This window comes from Falco punctatus, assembly GCF_963210335.1.
Source record: "Falco punctatus genome assembly, chromosome: 5".
Lineage (NCBI taxonomy): Eukaryota > Metazoa > Chordata > Aves > Falconiformes > Falconidae > Falco > Falco punctatus.
The window spans coordinates 85,724,025-85,745,567 of record NC_137584.1 but is presented as its reverse complement, the minus strand read 5'-3'; the positions used below and the strand labels follow the sequence as shown (position 1 = coordinate 85,745,567).

Below are 21,543 nucleotides of genomic sequence, written 5' to 3'. Positions count from 1 at the left end.
TGTAAGACACAGTGGCATTATCAATGTTTTGCTGGAAGAGATCAGCAAAGCAAGTTGGTGACAAATATCTTTGGCTCTGAACATGTGCAGCTTATATAAAATCTTTTAAAATTCGGAAACGCTGCTGATGAGAATTTGATATGAAATGTAAGCTTGTCTACTTGTTTTATTGCAGAAGGACAGCTGCATGGGCTTTTAAAATAATTGGTAATAACCACCAACACAGACTTAATACAAATAAATATAAATAAACCTGTGCTGATCATTTATGCAGGCTGTATGCTTATATTTTTTCTTGTGTTGGTTTTTCTTGGGGCTTTGGGGTTTTGTTTTGTAGAAAGCAGCAGAGATGCTTAGTACATACCTTTGACTTTTAGGGAGCTATGAAGTTCTTATTTTTCTGGATTTTCAATCCATCAAGACCTGTTAGTCACATTGTGTTTCCCTAGTGTAGTTGTTCAACAGGAAAAATAACCAAGGAAAACTTTTTAGGATAGTGATTTTATTCTTTGTAACGATTCAAATGTTCTGACCTAACTATTAAAACAATAGAAGTAGAATATAAACCACATAAATATAAAATCTGAAATTACTGTATATTGATACCAATGCTATTAGTAGTTTACACAATGCCTGAAGATACAATAAAAATATCCTTGTTGGCAGTTTTCTACCTATGAAAGAATTGGGGGGGAGGGTGTGTGGAATGCAAATCTTAGTGTTTACTCCCAAGACTCATTGTCAGGACGTTTTTTTTTTTTTTTTCTTTTTTTTTAATTGGGCTTGATACATATTTCAATCTCCTTTGTGGGAACTCAGCCATTCATTTTAAGTGCATACCAAGTCCAGGAATACATTGATTATGAAGTTACAGTACATCAGAGTGAAAGGAAAACAAATTACTAAATAAGTCTGAGTACTGAAATATGCTTACTTGACAGCCCAGCTGATGTGTGGGAAATTATTCTCTTTGTGATTCAAATGGAAGAGGAGATTTTTAAAAGAGCAACTATGGGAGTTTGAAAAGTGTACTGCAGATGTGAAATTGTGTCTGATTTGGTATTTTTTTATCTATCTTGTGTATTTGTTGTTGCTCAGCAGTATGAGAATTAGAATGCAAGAACTAAAACTATCACTGAATGCTTTCTGATCTTTTCTAAATGTTTTCACTGATTGGCAAGAAATAAGATACTGAAGTACAGTAGATAGTAAAATGTGTTATCTTGACCTATATATTCCAGGTTATAACTGTAAACACACTTTGATGTGTTAAAGATTTCTGTTTTCCTTCTCAACATGCAGCACAGATGACAAAATCAATAATTGAAGGCAACCAGGCTGTAAGGTTCTTTGAAAGATGTTTAGTATGAATCTATAACATGGTGATTATTAGTAGTGTTGTTGTTGTTTGTTGTTATTACTATTTTCTTGACAAAAAAAACCCCAATGTTGGTATCCATTAAACACTACTGTGGTACTGAAAAGACTTCAATATGTTGTTGTTTCTTGTGAGAAAATAATGTGTTCACAGTTAGTATTATCCTGTATCTAAATTTTAATACAGAAAACTATTGGAGATCTGACTGCTTTTCCCTATTGTAAACACAGAACTTAACTAATAACAAATGAGCTTATATATATTTCCAGGTGTGTGATTTCCTTAACTTGCTTTTATAGGAACTAAGGAAACATTTCCTTCTAGAAACATAACATTCATGTCTGCCACATACTTGATAGAGTTTAAGCCAAATTAAACTTGTGTTGTGTCCTGCTTGACATGGATTAGTTAGGTAACTAGTGCAGACAGGTCACAAGGTGACAAGACAAGGTCACAATTTCAATTTTGATTGCCTGGGCAAGGTCTTGCATGTGTTGTTGAAGGGAGGAAAAAAGGGGGGGGGGGGGGGGGGCATAAAAAAAAAAGAGAGCCACCTCTAGACTACCTTAGTGGTAATCAGCTATGTAATAGATGGCAGAGTCTGTTACCATCTTAAACGGATACAGTTTCTTTCAGAATGTAAATACTAAATGGTCTTAAAGAGGTCAGAATTTCAAGCTCTAAAATACTTTAGATACCCAGGTTTTATTATTCAAAGTGATTTTTTTTTTAATAAGTCTAAAGGAACAAAAGTAATATTACAAATAGCGTACCAGCCTTACCTGAAAAACTGAAAAGTTGTAAACATGAATATTGTAGTGCTAAATTCTAATAAAGTATCATCTAGGATTAGTGCAAGAGATGCTGGGTATGGCAAAGTTTGTTTTAAGTGTCTTCTGGTGCAAAATTTAAAAGAGCCTATTCAACAATTGGATACATGATTCATCCAAAAGAATTTAGTTTAAAGACTTTTTTTTTTTTTAATCCCAGTGACTAAATGGAAGTCTGATAATCTGCCTGAAAATGTAATCCTGTATTTAAAAAGGTATATAAATATGTAAGCTATGTAGTTTATCTGTAATACAAAGTATGTTTAGGGAAAGGAAAATAGCTTTCTATCTGCTATGAAGTTTATTCAAGACTTAATAATATTCTCAAATTTTACATTTTTAGTTTGTTCCTTTGTTTTCCTGCCGATTATTTGGCAAAACATAGAGTTTGTACACTCAGTTGTAGTCATGCTGGTTCTCATAATACTACTGCTGAAAAAGTATTGAAGGGTTTAGCCAGCAGAAATCTGATGCAGTACAACTTCGGTGAAATTATGGGGTTTGTGTCTTTGTTTGGTACCGACTTGTATGTCTCAACTAACTTTTGGCATCTCGTGACGTGTCATGGCTGTGTGACAGGCTGTTTACCACACCAGTGAGTCTGTGCACCAGTCCAGAGTGAAATCCACTCCTGCGTGCTCCAGAAATATTGTTTGTGAAGGACAAAGATAACCCCTTTGACCTTTAATTGAAATGTAGTGCTGGAATAATTCCAGATATATATTAGAGTTTATTCATAATGAAGTAGGCTTGTGTTTTGAAATCTCAGCATCCATGTTTATGGAGCCTAAATACTTTCAGTGAACAAAAAATGATCAGCAAGCAAGGTTTATGCAAGGATACCTAACCTGGAGTAGTTTTTTGGTGGTGGAGGATTATTGGGTTTTAAGCCATTTTCTTTCTGATTCATCGTCAATATACTCTGTAGCTCAGGTTTTGCTCACTGAAATCCATCTTGTAAACGGTACCATTACACTGCCAGTATAACTTCAAATGAGTTGCTGTCAGGAAGTTATAAATTATTTGCTGTAGTTTACATAATGTATTAGCATGCCTGCTGCATCTGTGTTCAAGACAGGGTTTTATTCCTTCACCCATGTGATATACAAAGAAAGTATTAAAAAGGGATGCTTTTAGCATTAGTCTGTCCTTCTGGCTTTTATCCTGCCATGCCATCAGAAGCGAAGGTTGGGGAAAATGAAGGCAGGGGAAAAAGGTCAGTCTGGTCTTTAGGTGAAATAATTGATGAGAGCAGCTTCCTGGGAAACACAGCTAAAGTGAGAAGGTGGCTGGATAATATATATTTTTCTGCATCTGGTTAATGTTTGTATTGCGGGATTTGCAGTGTTTTGAAATATCGGGACAAAATTCTGTTGCCCATGTATCTTGTGACTGTCGTAGGAACGTGATGTTTTGCCACACGTAAGTCATCTTACACTTCATGACCATATGGAGAATACTGAATATTAAGGTTGAGGCTTACTGTGGACCTTGTACACAAAAAAAGGTTTTGAGAAGACAAAAGGGTACTGACAACTTTACAACCAGTTGATAGTGTGCAGATGTAAGAAGAGCCGGTTATGGAGTTGTGCCCTGAAGGATGTGTTTCTAGTGCTTGTATAAGGAGCGTGCTCCAGTCAGAACTAAGGCTGCTTAATATGTGATGGGAGACATGATGCACGGTTTGGCTGGATTTCCAAACTTGCTCCTCTACATAGAGTGGAGATGGGAAGCTACCATCTCTAAAGGAATTCTCTAGATCTTGCACCTGAGTTTTCAGACTATTGTAAATGTGTGGTCAAGAACATCTTATTTCCAATGTTGCTGTGCCACCTGGGGATACAGCTGCCTGGTCAGCCCTATTGTATCATCTAATAATGAATTGGAAAACTCAGAGGTGAGTGCTGTCTGCTCCCCTGGAACTGTGCCAGAGGCTCCGCTTCCCCTCTGCTTACCAAGATATACCTCAGGTATATGACTAAAGCTTTTTTGGATCTAAGGTTTTGGAATGAGACTTGCAGCGGAAGGTTGGCAGCCTCTGGTGTAGATTCTTATTCCGTTGACAAGGGTAGATAAATCCTGTGTTGAAACCCACAGCACTTCTTCCCCCATTGCCATAGCAGGATGGCTTACTTAGTAGTCATGGCTTTAACTCAATAGTGCTAACCTTTTGGGTAGCTCAGAGGTGTTCCCAGACCACGTGTTGCAGCCTTTTCCCCACTTTTGCAGTGGGATGTGTCTTTGATCCCATAGTGTGATAACTCTTCCTGTCACAGGGTAGGAGGGGTGCACATGTCAGGTTAGCAGGCTGGAGGCTGTTGACCTGTCCCTTCCTCTGACTGGACATGCAGGTATCCAGCAGCAGGGACAACTCCCATTTGGCCATACAATGGGTATTTATTTGGCCAGGTCATGGCTGAGACCGAACATTCATTTGGGAAAAATGGCAAGGAGGAGGATGCTGCAGGACTACGCTTCTGATTTAACTTTTTCCCTGGCAATACTTTTATTAGTTTTTGTTGTGATCCTTTCTGAGTAATTATCAGCATTAGTTCTGGAGAGAAAGTTTTGGAAGAATATATACTTGATTTGGCCCAAGCACGCTGTCTGAGCCCTTGGGTTTTGAATAATCAAAGAGCTACTACTCTGTGGACCTCTGGCCCATTCAGGTAAGAGTGAAGTATCTTACATTGACTCAAACTGGCCTGCAAAATTTATGCCAGAAAAAGAAATGTTTATCATATTTTTTTCTTTCTCTTTTTTTTTCTTTTTTTTTTCTTTTAATTGGAGAAATAGAAGGGACTCATTTTAGGGAGTGCTGAAAAACTCCATGATCAAAAGGTCCTGTTAAACTGTTAGGTTCTTTTCTGACTCTACTAAACTTGCATGCACTACTGTTCATTTTCTTATTTTTCTCTTTGTAGGATTCTCAAAACTGATAGGCAAGTTAAAAAGAAATCTTTTTTTTTTTCCTACTCTTCATTCTGCTGTTACAGAGGATTGATCACAAAAGCAGCACTTGCATCTACTAATTCTTCCACTACAGCACAGGTAGAGACAAAATTGGTTTCCTTGCACGTGCAAAGCATGAGAAAATGAGTTCTGTGTGAGAGATGAATGCAAGACACTAGGAACGGTATAGGCAGAATATATTAAGGTCTCTGCTAGCATCTGTTTGCTGCAGGGACTGTCATGAAATGATGCTTGTAGTCAGCTGCATCCTCTTTGTGCACTTGGGCTGGCTGCGGACTGTGTTTCCTCAGCCCCTCGTTGCTGGTGTGGTCCTGTAGCCAGCAAGTGATGGGGAGCTCCCTCATCTCTGGCCGCACCTCGTGTATATCTTCTGTTTCAAGGTCATTTGTGTATTCATCATCCAAAGCTAATTGCTCAGTTTGGGCTCCTAGGATGTCGCAGAAGAGCTTGAAAGATTGAGTCCTGAAAGAATCTTTTGTCTTAGTGGTTTTGATGGGTTTGGAGTTGACAGGTAATTGCTGTATTGCTAGGTGTCAAGAAAGGAGGCAGTCAATTTTAGGTTAAGTGTTAGTTGAAAGGTAAAAAAAAAATAAAAATACTAGAAGACTGTTACTATGGATGTAGTTTTGGATGGATTAAGAACACATGCTCTAAGGTGACAGCAGTTCATCCCCCTGATGCTGGCAATAACAGCGCTTGCGGAGTGGGTCATTGCACAAATGCATTGTTTGTTCTTCCCTTTGAAGAAAACAACTCCAACGAACCAACACCATCTCTACAGGGTTAATATTTATAACTTCTACCAAATGTGTATTTAGGTATTTTACTTCATATAGGGAGCAGTACTGCAATCTAATATGCCGCATGCATATATAGTTAAGTGCTTGGAAAAAAACAAATCTGAAGAGTGTAACAGGATAAACATGAACCTTTCTGCTGTATCAATCTCAAAAAAAACCCCAAAAACTCCTTGAAGTCATGGCAAATGCAAACAATCTAACTGAAGAAACTAGTTTTGATGCCATGCATCATAAGAGAGAGCATGCAAAATTTTGACTGTGTTATAGAAGGAAGTTTATTATATAATACTTTAGAATATATATGACTTTGTGTTACATTAATGTCTGTAGTAATTTTTGGTTAGCGTATCACAAGTCCCCAAAATGCTATAACTCTTCCATAAAATTACTAATGAAGTTGCCCTCACTGTTGATTAGAGTCCCTTTTTAGTTAAAGGAAATGTAAAAATGTTTGTAAAAGAACCTAAAGGGTGAATAAAGGCTGAAAGATTGCTAATTCCTGTTAATGTAGAATGACCCTAATAGTCTTACCAGTTGTAGCAGCCTTATGGATTTCCTAGTGCAAGCTTATGGAGGTAGTGTGTTTGCTGTGGATCGTTTTAATGGTCCAAAACTAGTGAAATATTCACTCTGATCTGTGTTAGCGGTGGTGGGGAAGCACATAAAATATATGCTTCCAGTCAGTGATGGAGAGAGAGTAGGAGGATTTTTCATGAACGATATAATTAAATGCATGTATGTAAAAGATACCTGCAAGATGCTGCTTGAGAAAGTACTGTATAGAAATAGATAATTACAGGGAAAAATTACATCTCTGAATGGTAGTACATGTTATTCATTTACCAGTGGTTTAAAGGTTTTCTGAGTAGTTTGTTTCCCATTTGCAACACAGTTTTTTTCTAATAATCTTTGTGTCTTCAGAAAGAAATTTTCTATTAAAATTGTTAGTTGACATATTATACTGGAATTTAATACAGAACTAATACAGGCCACTGTTGTGAAGATTTGTTTCATAGCTTAAAAATTATTTGCTCTCACAGAAGTATGGGAACTATTAAAATCTCCTGGAGACATAGGATTTTTTTGGTCTATTTACTACAATTTAAATTGTGTGCATGTTTGCCACTACTGTGGATCATACCTGTGTTTCTTTAAAGGTGTCCAGAAGAGGGGATGATATTAATTCACCTGCTGCTAAATACTACTTAGAAAGTAATTCAGAAGTGACTCAGACATCAGAAATGAAAACAGAGTCAGTTGCTTAGGGCTAAATCTTTCAAGTGCTTACTACTGCGTATGGTGTGTTGTGACTTTCCTGGGATTAATCACATCCTAAACAGACAAAAAAATACTCCAGTTCCTCCTCTTCCTCCCTACTACCCCATTTTCCGTGAAAGGAAAAAGGCTTTAGTGGGTTTTGGTTTAACTGTCTCTAAACAAAGCTGTGGGTAGCGTGTGTGATAACACCCGTTTGCAAGAGTGGACAGCCTAGATGTGTCTGGAAACTCTCGGTTAAAAACACATGTTGCGGGCTATGCTCTTAGCGTTGCCCGAAGGAATATTCATCAGGTCTCCTGAGGATGCTCAGTGCCTTGGTCCTCAGCTGGGAGCCCTGGTGGGAGAGCCAGGACACAGGCTAGTGCTCACCACCCTGCCCGTGCCTGTGCCTGTGGCTGCTGGAATGTTTTGCTTTGCTAAGTGGCTCCTGCGTAACATTTTGCTTCCAGGCCTGACTGAAGAAGTGCGGCGGAAAGGATGTGGTGAAAACGAATTGGCGCAGCAGTTTTACCTTTGGGGAGTGTTCGATCGAAGCTATTACATAACTTTCCTCAACCATTATTTAAAAAACAAAGCCCAGTGCAATCCATGTTGTTGTAACTGCAAAATGGGAGTTAATCAATTGTTCTCTGTTTTAAAGACAGGCTCTTTCCAGGTTGCTTTACTGTAAACTTTGCGACTAATTGTTAGGATATTGCAGCTGTCTGCCCTATACAGAGACGTTATAGTAACTGGAATTGAGTGTTCTTGCGAGTTCTGCTATATGTTTTGCTATTGTTGTGCAAAAAAAATTATGTATATTTATATATATATATTTGCACAAGAAACAGGGCAGAGATTTTGACCCAGACTGCATCTTAGCAGCTGGGGGAAGGAGGGGGCATTCAGTAAGCATTCACTTCAAAGAGAAATCCCAACCAAAACCATGAAGACAAATTGCTGTCAGGTGTAAGATATTTCATAACTTAAACCGATATAACTGTCTGACTTTAAAAAAAGGCAGGTGGTGTTGGTTTTAATGGTTAGAGTGAGACCTACAGTTGAATATGGTAAACCTGCAGAACCTAGATAGGGAGACCCTGTCCTGAGCTTGCATAGGTCTCTTGTATTTTCAGTAGTGGCATGTATGTTTTCTGCTCTGTCTGTGATCTCAGGCTATGTTCTCTAAACGTGTATGTGGGGTTTTTTTAATCAAAAGCATAATTTATGAATGGACAATATACTCTAGGGAAATGGATGTAGGACATAAAGGACTGTGCTTAGTTTAAGATTTTTACTACCTTTAGGGCCTGACACTCACTAAGCTGCAGTGAGAATCATATTATTTATTGTGTTACAAACAGTCTTCTATCTTAAATTCTAAAATAGTTGTTTCCTGGAGGAGGCTTGGAATATAAACTGATGTACCTGACAGTTAATTAAAATTCAGCGTTGTTTGTTCTTGCTTAAATTAGTGAAGAAAAGCTTCTAGGAAATGCCATATAGAATAACATTCTGAAGATTTCAATTCTTTTGAAAGATGAGAATTCCCATGACTCAGTTCCTTAAAGAGTTGAAACATAATTCAGATGCTTCTTTACCACCTGTCATTTCTTTCTCTTTTTTCATTTTTAGAGCAAGTATTTTCTCTCTCTCAGAAATAAATAAAAAGGAGTGAACTGCAGGGAGAACCTCTTATTTCCTTTTTTACCCAGCAGGTTGTTTTCTGAATCCTAGTTAGTGAACTACACGCACATACTACTCCTGTTATAATGTTGTAACTCACCAGGACGAATGCATACCTAGTGGGGGTCCAATCTTTTCATTAAGGTACACCAGGAACTGGCCGGTATTGTTGTACAAACCAGAGAAAAGCATGTGTAATTGGTTTTGTTTGGAATGTGAAATCACTGATTAGCCAGTTAATACCATTTTTTTCTTCTCGTGCGTACAGCCTCCCACACACAGAAGGATGCAAAAAAATAGTATAAAAATAAGTTTTAAGCTACAACAACTAGGTCTCCAGATGTCTGATTCCTTGGTTTAGAAAACTGCACGAGATCTAATCTATTCCTGAAAGAAAAATGATTTAGATAGTCCAAAACCTCTTCCGTGATTGCCCATCTGCCAGGGTGTGCATTTCATTTTTAATGTGGTAAATAAAATTTCTAAGGATTTTTTTATATCATTACTGCACAGCTTGTTACAGAGATCTCATGCTTGCTAATACTAACAAATGGAAGGCAAAAGGACAGGCAAAGCATGCAGAGCACCCATACTAGGCTTGCAAGGCAGGGACCTCATCATGGAGAGGGGAATTGTTCAGTGGGTTTATGCAGGGTATTGATGACTTCACCTGTGTTATTTCCCTGTTGTCACTTTCAAAAAATGCAGATACATACGCAGAGGGATGAGAGAGGCAATTTTCCAAGCTTTCTTGTTGGGTTTGTGCCACTAATTTCCTCTCCAAATCCGGCACTTGGATTTTAAGCCGTCCTTTCATGTTATGTACTCTAGTACAGCGGACTGGATTAATACCTGTGTTTAGATAGGCAGGCATTTCGAGTCTTAATGCTTAGAGTCTTACCTTGTTCAGATTTTTGAAAAGTCACTTCTGCTTGAGTCTGACAGGTTGTGGGTGTTGACACATGGGCAAATCAAGCCCTTTCTACACTTTATACTGAAGTCACAACTGGAAAAAAGGAATCTTACTGACTTATGTTCCCAAAACTGTGGACTGACTCTTGCATACTTTGCTAGAGGTGCAGTTAAGCCAAACGGCTGCATCTCAGAACACCTGGAAGTTGTACAACTCTTAAATGTCTAAATGTAAATTTAAGAATCCAATTTTAAGCAGGCAGATTTGATCATTTTGCCCTTGGTTACCCAGGAAACAAGTTAATTACTATGCACTTGCTTCCGCACTCTGCACGCAGCTTTTAAAACATTTTATTATAATTTTTCTTTTATTTTGTCTTAAGCTAGTGTTTGTGGAAAGGGCTGGCTTGACAGCTCTGGCAAATGAAATAGTCTGCCTGCCCACGGAATATGTGCTCCCTAGACAGTGGCAGTCCAAACTTCCTCATGCTGTTTTGTCAGTGTGCTACAACTTTTCTTGGTGGGGGGTGGAGAGTGGAACAGTTGGAGGAGGAGGTAGGGTCCTTGTACCATCAAGTCCTTTGCCAACAAAACGTGTAAGCGTTGTCCAGAAAAATGACCTGTATTTTCCTTCCAGCACAGAAAACAGTGCAGCTATAAATTGGATTAATTCAGGCTCTGGAAACCTATATTTGGTCTGCAAAGCATCATCAAGATCGCAGCCTTGATCCTGCTGCTGTGTTGCAGTTGGTACTGGTGACAGATGATCTCATGAGCTAAACAGTGTTTTCCATGCTCAGTGCTGAGACAAAAGCATTTTCAAAGAGTTCTGGCACTGAACCCTTCAGTGGGAAGTCCTGGGGTGATACTCACAAATCAGAAGTGGAAGTGGGAAATCTGGGAGTTTAGTCTAAAATGTTAAAATTGCTGGCTGTTGTGCTTCACTTTCCAAATGCCGATCAGAATATGCAAGTTTATTACTTCAGTTTGTCTTGGTGATGAATTTTGCTGAGATAGATGTGTAACAGGAATCCTGATAGCTGCAAATCACCAAGCATTCCTAAAAAAATCATCCAGAAAGCACTTGGCCTTTTTAACAAGGTCTGTATTTGCCTTCCAATTGGTTTACAGGCCTTCTACTTCAGTTAGTAGCCTAAATATCATGGCAGATCATTGACAGAATCATACTGCTGTTCTTTAGCAATCATTGTGAATTAAAAATGCTTCAACAAAAATAACAAGGTGATAAGAATGGAGCGTATCCATGACATCTTTTTAATTTCACAAATCTTTGCTCTATTATGACTGAAAATTGAAATATAGAAGGAACATTCACATCATCCGACTTCAAGCATCTGGCTTAAATAGCTACAATGCTTCATGGTCACTGTTGCTCTGTGCAGCCTGTATGGTTATGAGCAAGGTTATCCAGTAAGTCGTCCCTCTTCAGGATGTGCTTCTATAGCAGCTGGAACGGGCTGCATGTTGCTGCCATGCCTCAGGCCACGCAGCCCCATCCTGTTCATCCAGGCAGTGCCCTCACTTGTCATGAATAAGTTCCGGGAGCTGCTTGCTTGAAAACTAAGAGTTTTGGACTTCTGGGGTGGAAGACATTATCTACTGCAGGGGAGAGTTTTGCAGACTTCGATTTGGCAAGGAGCCTGTGTTTTGGCTCATAAAGGCAAGGGTATTGCTAAGCATAAATGAAAAAGTCAGTGTGTTAAGACTGTGAGAGCACAAAAAAACCCACTGGAATTTACTCTCTGGTCATGAAAGTCACTCGGGGGACTTTGTTCTTTGAATGCTGTTTTGAATTACCAAATCATTTTTCATAATTTTTTCTATCAGTTTGTACTTTCAAGTTCATGGTGTTCTGAGAAAGAGCTGTAAATTCTCCTGGTTTTCCTCCTGCAGGCTATATAATACAAAGATGCTCACACTACTGGTGCTCTAAAGTTATGAACCTTTTCAGTATCTGAATTCAAGATTCATTGCTGCTTCTAATGTTGCTCTAAGAAATTCATAGTCTGTTAATGTAACTCTAATTGTGCTATCAGCACTGGTCTTGTACATGTTGCATCTCCTTTAAATGAAGAGAAGCAGGGACAGTGCATAGCAGAAAATGGAATACATCTCACTTGTCACCAGAATTAGAACATATTCTTTCAGCCTGAAGAATCAATATTGTAGAAGGCAAGGAGCACTATGTTTTGCTGCCTTGATGCCTATTAGGGGTTCTTAAGTTTAAGAAACCAGTAATCCAGAAAAAAAAATCTGTAGTGGATTTGCATTTGTAGGTGTAAGGAACGTGGGTCTGTTATGGAGATGTTAGAATGTATTTATAAATTAGGATTGAGATCCTGCTTCATAACACTGTAAAAATTATCATTTTTGAAACTTAATGAACCTTATTTTACCAGTGTCAACTTCCCCCTTCCCCCATTTGAATAATTTCATTTTTCACATAGTTGGTTCTGTGGTCCTATGCTCGTGGCTTGGTAAACTCTGCGTTATTCACAGAATTGATGTAGGTTGTGTTCTTTTACTGCTGGGTGCTTTGCCCACCCCTCTAACCTGAATAAGGAAGAAAGAGACTAGATTTAGAGCCTGAGAGTGCTGTCAAATTGCAGAAGAGACTAGACGCTTGTTTACTCTGTTGAGAATGGCCAAAGAAATAGGCAAGAATTTCCAGGCTGCAGTGGGCTGCCTGTATTTGATATTCCCCTGTAGTGGCCAGCCACAGACAGATGCATTTTACCTAACCGTAAGATGGAGATGACAGTTAACCTTCCCTACGTGGTTTATTAGTTGCTAATTCTGTTTAGTAGAAACCTCAATCAATTACAGCCTTGTCAAGTTTCCAGTGGGACTAGAAGAACTTTCCATTCACTTTAATGATATCAACATAGTGAATTTTATGCCAATTCCATTAAATTCTATAAATCTTGCTTCAGTCAGTGACATTGAGTTTATGATTCATCCTATTTACTGAGTGTCATACAAATCTTCCATAATTATGCCAACTCAGGGAGCTTGAAAACTATCCTTTTTACATGGTTTTTTTTTTGGTTTTTTTTTTTTTTTCCGGTGGTGATGAGTATTTCTACCTTTTGTTACAATCAGAGTCTATTCAAAATAAGCAAAAACCAACTTAGTAAAACGTGTGTGAAAGGCAAAATAGAGATAATTCTGAGGACTAGGCTTTTCAGGTGGCTGTGAGGCACTGCTAGATTAATTTTTCTTCCATTATTATTTGGGAAAGAGGAGCAGGCTGTATAGCCAAAGTGTACAGTACCTTTATGTATGCAGTTATGGAGACTCATTTGCATTGCTGCTTTTTTTTAATATGGAATATACATGTATGAAAGCACATAAATCCGTAGATATGAGAGCTGTTCTTAGGCTAGACAAGCACTACTTTTTCTCAATAAACTTAATTTTTAAGATGAAAAGTAAGTAGAAGATCAAACTACTGTTTTCATCAAATTACTGTCTTCATCAATCTAGTGTGCTGCTATCTGGAAGCTGAGCTTTGACACAGAACACGTGGGAGTGGGGAGCTCCAAGGTCTCGTACAGTAATAAAAAGTGAATGCCTCTGAAGGCTAGGACTAACACCTTGCTAGCGTGGGGCTTTGATTAATTGTGTTACTTTCTGATAGATTGAACTGGATGTAGTTAGCATCATGACAGACGGTTATAAAGCTAGCTTTATTTTTTTTAACATCAGAGCCAGTTTTCTGTGTTTATGTTGGTGCTGTTTATATGTAGCTGGTGCTGTTGTTTTTATTGAGGTTATTAATTTTAATAAACCCAACCTACACTTGTGTTGCTTATTACTGTCATAAATCCAAGTACAAATGGGCTTAAATGTTTCAAGATTTATGTAAAGGGGTATGTCAGTCTTCCTCCTGTTCTTATGCCATGAATAAATCTTACTGAAAGGCACAAAGATTTAAGTTTTGTCAAGTAATAAGTCTCCTTTGTAATGATGACTGGATACATCTGACAGATGAATGTTGATGTTCATTCTACACTGATGTGCAAGAAGAAAGAAACCTTGAAAAGTCCTTTGGAATAGATACTCCAGTGGAAGTCTCCAGGATGGTGAGAGTTCAGGCTCATGAAGAGCCAAACGGATTACTAAACGTATGCGCTCTGAAATGATGGTAAATGCAAGGTAGCTTGGCTAAACATGCGATTTATGGTGATCTAAAGGCATACAGATAGCATGACTTTGTTGATGTGTTTTAAGCTCAATAGCTGCAGAATCGGGTTGTATGATCGTTCTTTGCTTGAAATAGTAGGACAGCTTGTGTGCAGTTGCTCAGAAGTGACAACTCTGGGTCCCTCAGCAGGCACAGCGCAGACCCCCCCTGCCACCGGTGAGAGCCTGTGTGCAACACGGTAACCTCCTCATCTCTGCAAGGCGTGCCCCTGAGATTTGTGATCAGTGAGCTTGTCCTTTGGTGCAGATTTTGAGGGATCAACAAGAGCAGTAAAATTCTTTTCCCTCTCTTTCTCCAGGAATGTGTTTGCCTTGCTGGGTGGGGGAGATGCAGGCTGTTTTGTGCAGTGGGCACCATTGGCCTGGGCACCATGTGGACGGGGGGGTCCCTTTGGGCTCTTCCAGGGCAGGGCCTGGTGGCCTGGGTCTGTCCCACCACCCCAGCCAGGGAGGAGGGCGGCTGGGGGCAGCCCTGGCACTAGGCATTGGGCCACAGGTAGCCCCTCGGCTCAGTGGGGCCCATGGCAGGGCCATGTGCTATGGCTATTTCCTTAGCGCTGTGTGACTGTCACCTGAGATGTTCCTTGAAGCTCTGGAACTCAAAAGAAAATGGTGGTGGCCATTCATTCAGTATGGTATTTTGTCTTGGAAGTGAATATGTTACTAACGTTGAGTGGGCAGTGTGTCTTACAGCAGCAATGCCCTGAAATACAGCCCCGGAGTGTTGGGTGGTCGTTCCCCAGGAAGGCGTACCAAGGGCGCGAGAGTGGCCGCACTGTTGGGGCTGAACATCCGTCCAGCCTGGTGTCCCCTTTCTGATGGGAGCCTGGCAAGGAGGGAAGAAAACACCCAAACACTGTAATCTCCAGTTTTGGGAGTTGGTGTCTTTGTCTTTACTAGCTCCCTGGGCTTTTCTTCATTCATGAAGAAAACCCTAAAAATTCTGCTTTCAAGCCTGTGTAAGCTTCTAGCATCTCTGGTGTCCCACGGCAAGGTTTCCCCAGCTTAACAATGCCTTGTGTGGAACAGTACGTGTCTGTGTTGATTTTGAACTTGCCAACATAATTAATGCCCTCTAATGTTTTTATTGGAAGAGATGGTGAATAACTGTTTCTTAGTCATCTTTTCCATGCCGCTTAGAAATTTATAGTTCTGTCACATTCCTCTCTTACTCATATCTTCTTCCAGGCTGAAGACTACCAGTTTATTTAATCTTTCTTTATACAGAAACATTCTAGACTGTGATTGTCCTTTTTACCTTTTTCCATACCTCTTCCAGTTCTTTGATTTTTGAAACGAGTGGACCAGAATTGTGTGTGACACTCAGGTTGTGGGTACGCAAATGTATAAAATTTCACAGCGTGAAGAAATTTTCTTGGGTCTTCTGTTCCCTTTCTGATAATTCGGTTTGCCTGTTTGACCTCCAGACACTAAGTTGATGTTTCCATAAGGTTATGTTCTATAACTAGGATCTTGCGTATAGATGGTATTACTTAATTTAAAAATAATTTTGAGGCAAATCAAGTTAGAATGTCATGTGCACTATATTATATGCAGTTGCATAATATTCTAGTACCATCCAGTCACTTGGCATCAGTAGGTCCTACTGCAATTTCTTGCCCTTGGATGCCTCCTTTACTAATCTGTGACTAACTGTTGTCACCTAACTGGCTGCCCACTGGGATAGATTTTGTCACGTAACTGAGAAAATGATCAATGAAGGCAGTAATGAACGTTGCTAATGTTGGGGGAGGAAATCTTACCTTTAGTAAGTTGCTACTGTGTTAGATTCTTCAGTGATGCACTGATGTGATTTTACAGATTTTCTGACATATTTTAAAAAAGATAAAAGGAGTATAGAAATGGTTTTAGCTGGGTACCACTTTTTGGATGTTTGGCTTAACAGTGCTTTTGTTAGCTTACAATCTTCACAAACCCCTGAATTAAAAGCCTTTCTTCTTCCCTTAACAAACTCCCCAGATCTCTGCATTTTTTGGATTGAGGTTAAGAACAGAAATTATAATATTTGGAGGGCTTAGTGCCAGGAGGCTAAAATGAAAGGGGGAATTCCTCCATAGTCCTGGTATGTTAAGTTTCTATACTATCTATGTATATCTGCAATGCATTTATTAACTAAAGTCCATCTGAAATATTATTTAATAAAATTTAAATACAACTGGTGGTGTAAGGAGATTCTCACAGCAGAGGGAGGACTCAGTGTACCATTTAAAGAGGAAGTAAAATTCTCTGTACCTTCATAAACAAAGCCAAGGAAAAACACTTCAGGTAGAAGGAGGGAGGGAAGTCTTGGCAGCCAGCATGTCGTGTCTTAATATTGGACTGGTATTTTAGAATGAGGTGTCACGGTTGCACAGATTTTTTTTCCTGTGGTGGTATAGGTGTTGTAAGTCGTGAGAAGAGCCATAGCTATTTGCTGTGGGCATGGGCTGGGGCAAGCTGAAACTATTGAAAGTTTCCAAGCGCGTATTGAAAATGAAGACAATCTGAAATGGTAGATGGAAATTGCTTCTGCCGCTCCTTCTGTTTTTGGCACCCTCCCATATTCTCAGGGGACTTTGATGTTGTTTTCTGACACTTCTGACAGCAGTCAAAAGATTTTTGTAGAACATACTGAAGCCTCCCTGGCTTTTTGAGTGAAGGTGTTAGGGCATGCTACAAAGTCTAAATACATCTTTACTCTCCAGTCCAAAGATATCTTTTCAAGGATGAGACAGGGTACATGCTGAAACTGAGGGAGAATGAGTGAGTTATAGCAAAAATATATTCTTATTGCAGAAGGAAAAGCAAAATATACTTTATATGAAAAGATTGGGTTTTATTCCTTGGGTATACCAGACACTATAGATGGTAAACGGGGGAAAAAAGATAGAAGGGATTTGAACATAACGACGTTATGGAAGGGGTTTCTGAATATCAGATGCACCATGACAAGGTTCTTTCTTCATTATGGTCTTTGCTCCAACATCAGGGCCACAGAGGGTGAGCACAAGTGCTGTAGTTAACTACAATCGTGCTGGAGCACTCACCCTGGGTGGCGTTACGGATGCAACCATGACTCTTTTTAAGTCTGCTAGGTTTGCCTGTGAGTCAATGTATCATTTTTCAGGACAATTCAGTATCAAATACCAGTAGCATTTTTGTGGTATTTGTCTTTTCACATTTCTAAAAGTAGTTCTTTAAATTTCACCGTCTTAGCACTCTGGTGATTTCCAAGTTTAGTCTTCTTTTTCTGTCCTCTGTCATCCCATAGACCTGTCGCATTCTAGTCCATAGAGCTTTCTTCTGTCAGGGAGGCTGAAAAGGGCAGTTTGGATCCTGTGATACTGCATTAACAGAACCACATTCCTGATTTTTATGACTCTGCATGTACCTTGGAGAAATAATAAAGATGTAAAAAAAATTTTTCATAGCAGCACTGTCTGTTACAGACAGCCCACTATCTGCCAACTCAGTTTTAATCACCTTGTACAGTATGCCAAGATTGCTGTTGAGAAAAGTGGCCTTAACCAACTTCTGCAACCTCATTATCCTCGTCTGCCTTTGGAACGGTGTCATCTAGTGAGCATTAATTCATGTTGACATGTTGATGGCATTGGTGTTGCCCTATAGCCATTCCAGCTCTTAGGCGAACGATGGGGAAGGGCTGTTCACTTCCCCTGTCTTGCAACAGCCGAGTGGCCGAGTTTGCCTACACATTAGGTACCTCCTTGAAGTATCTCTGCTAGCTGTATGGCCGCCTAGCTGAGGGATGACAGCACAGAGGCTGGAGAGAACAGGAGATAGGGCTTGATTTTCAAAAAGGATACCATCCAAACCATTAGTTACAGCATTTTAAACAACTATTAGTTCACATGCTGTGTTCTGCCCTGTGCTTATCTATGGTAAAATAAAGATAAGATGACAGCAAATTTTTTCAAACTGTTTTCTGGGTGTGCCTTTTTTTTTTTTAAACCTTCAGATAATTTCTTGTTTCTTTCAAACTTGTAGATCTTCATTTCAGTCAAGAAGTTTGTCTGGGTACTTTCAGCTTTCTATGGGAAGCATTGTGATCGTCTAGCAGAGAACAGAGCACTGGAAAATTCTGCATTGAGCCAAAGATCTTTGTGCTTTGTCAAATAATCTTTTAGTGCCTATGATCCCATTCTTATATAGTAAAGAGATAAACTGCCAATGTTGCCATCTACAAAGTAATTTGCACAGCTACAAAACATCAGAAAGGGAATATATTAATTTCTGCAGATATAGCAAATAGATTCAATGCCCTTGGAAGGATCTCTGGATATGTGCAAGCATATTTATTGAATTTATAAATTGCTAGGTGATTTCTTTCAGATTGAACTAACGTGGCTTCCATAGAAACTAATATTTTTTTCCCCTCTCATGTTTAAAAACATAGTTTCTATGCTTCTGGGGTAAAATTGTTGAGCTTTATAATAAGTTTTTGCAAAGTATCTCAGTTTATTACAAAATTATTAGTATGTAGTTGAGATAGTAAGCTTAGTTAGTTTCCAGTATTCCCATTGTTGGTTTTTTTCATGTAAGAACTAAGCTGAAAGCTGTGCAAGAAACAGATCTATCAGAATGACATGTACTTAAACAATTTCATCTTTACTAAATAGCTTTGTAGAAGTTGTCAGCCATTGAGAACTACAGACTAAGCTAAGAACATAAGCTAAGAACAACAGCCAAATTCTATTCATGTTATATTAGTGCAAATTTTGAAGAAAGTCGGTAAACTTAGTAAGATGTTAGCAGTATGTATATAATAAGAGTGCAGCTGCAGACAGAAAAAGAAGTTACTGTCATGCTTCATTTTCAGGTTGTTCACTTTGTCTCAGTAAAATGCTCAGCAGCTGAGCACAAAGCTACATTTTCAGAAACAAATCCAGCCTTGCAATCCTAGCAGGCAAAGTGAGCTGCCTTGCCATTTGGTATGTCCCTTAGAGGAGCATAATTGCCATAAGAGGGACAAAATCTGGAACTCTTGCATGTTGTGGAAGAGCCTTTAAGGAATGGCACAGAAGAAAGGGACAAAGAAAATAATCTGTCAAAAAGTGTTTGCAACAAAGGAAAATCAAAATGCCATCTTTTCTTGGTAATATGTAATAGGGTAATATGTGAATACTTAATAAGGTGCCAGATGGTTTGAATTGTCTATTAAATTTTGATCGAGCCTTTTGTACTGAAAGTATAAATCAAGCTGATGACTACACCATATCTGATAGTGTTTCTTTATATATTTAAACTAATCTCAAAATGAGATCAAGAGGTCTGTCTAGCAGAAAGCCTTGTCAAACAGAAGTGTTTGAGCTATGAGGTTGCTACTTGGCTGTACATTCTGAACATGGCAAACGAATGTGGTAGATTTTAGCCTCAGTTTCACATCCTTGGCAAAACATGAATTTGAGCTTAGTGAAGTGAATGAGCTTTTGCTTAGGCACGTATCTAATTATGCCTTTAGGTCCATAGGGAACTGGGGTTTTCATAGACAGTATGAACTGTAGAAAAGGCAAAGGTGTTAAACAATAAAGTGCATATTGTCCCTGGAAAAGGTTGTTTTGAACAAGTGACTGTTATGTGATTATAGTCTGCATGTTAATGCCCCTTGAAAGAGAAAGGCTACAGTTTTATGATTTGAAAGAAGTTTATCATCTTTTTATTCAAAGTAGATTTTTGGCTTTTGCAATACAAAACCAATTGTACATGCTTCTTGAAGATAGAGTTAAGCCTTGCTCCTTTTAGGGACAGTGGCGACATTGCTATTATACATGGTGGCTTGTTCAAAGCCAGTAGCAAATTCAGTACAGAAGAAAGGTGGGGGATAGCAAAGGCAGGAGCAGATGGGAAGTTTGCCATCAGTATAGCGATGGGGAACATGAGAAATGATGTAGATCATGACTCATACCATGACTTAAATCTGCCTTGGGAGTGTGGCAGTGAGCTTGGTGGCTCTTTAGTGCATAAGGATAGCATTTTAGAGCAACCCTCTTCCCGGTAACTCCTCAGTAAACAGCAACAAGCATGGCTCCTTTGGTCAGCTTACTGTAAAGCATTTGTTGGTTTTAGTGATACAACATCTCAGTGTGTTCACAGACATTTATGTCGATAATACATGCATACGTACATCTTTAGCTCAAAGCTGCTACAAAGGTTTGTCCTTTGCTACCTTTTGGGAATGCATATTCTGACCATCTCTCTATACATTTGGAGAGTTAGGGTTGAGTGGGGTTTGTGCATCTTCCCCATTTCTCTCCACTACAGGAAAAGGTAACTAACCCCAGATGGTTAAGCTCTCTCTGGCTGTGAAACTTTATAGGATGTACTCTGGACAGCACTGATGACCTACAAAAATTATGGTAGGTGATCTGTAGCTAACCCATGGAACTCTATTAAATACTACTGTTTGCTTTGTTTGCAATTGTGATATTTTGATAAATAGTTGTGGTTTTCTACTACAGCTCTTGAGGTCTGGCAGTGTTTTCAGTGACCCAGAAAGTCTGGGAATTACTGTTCTGTGCTTTTGATATACAATGGCATTTGCCCAGAAATAAACTTTAGGGGACAGATATGTGTATATGTGCATATCTTACAAATGCCAGCAAAGATAACTATTAATTTGCTTGGCTACCGTTAATTCATTCAATGCATGTCAATCAACAAATTTAACCTTTTTTTAGTTTGTGGAGCAATACTTTCTGTAATTATTTTCATGGAAGTCTCTGAAGAGATTAATACGGGAATAAATACCTGCAATTTAAAAATAAAATGTATGTAGACGTGAGTGTGGAGCATCAATCAGCTGATGGTATGAGCACATGCACAGCCTTTTGTACAGCTTCTGCAGTAAGTCTCTTTTGTCTTGGTCTGATAATGCATATTATCTCAGAAAGAATCAAAATAATTTGTTTTGAATGGGCTCTGGAAGAAGCGCATACATAGTATATTTATACCACTGGATGTTTTATTGACTTTCTTTATAAATGGCTAGGAAATTAAGAAAAGCAAGCCTGTTGCCATTAGGCTTTCTTTTCCTATACAGAGGGAATCATCTCAACAAGTAGGTACAGGGACACATGGTGATGCAGTGCAATCTGGAAATGTTATCAGCTTGTATTATCTGAGTTTGCTGTTTGTGAGTCATAGAGTATCCAGGCGCATTGCTTAAAATTATAGTTCTTAAAATGTCACACATTTAGAAAGCAAATGTGTACCTCCTTTTACTTGAATTCCATTTATTATTTCCCCAGAATACACAATAAACACTGTAGTGGTTTTTATTTGTGTGAAATACATTTCAGCCTTAAGCAGTGCATACAAAAATTATTTAGACTAAGCTTGTTTTCGTAAGTGCAGTGTGCATGTGTGTTACAGCCATTGCTTTCAGGAGAAAAGTTAAAATGCAAGTCAACATAATCCGACAGTGTAAGATCTAGATAGCTCAAATTCCAAAATGCTAGCA

At 38.9% G+C, this 21,543-nt stretch overlaps 1 protein-coding gene across 2 annotated transcripts in view; it reads left to right on the top strand.

The window, feature by feature from the left end:
- The window catches only part of PLD5 (phospholipase D family member 5), a 203,393-nt gene that overhangs the window by 48,738 nt on the left and 133,112 nt on the right, over positions 1-21,543 (top strand). The gene's annotated exons all lie outside the window — the stretch shown is intronic.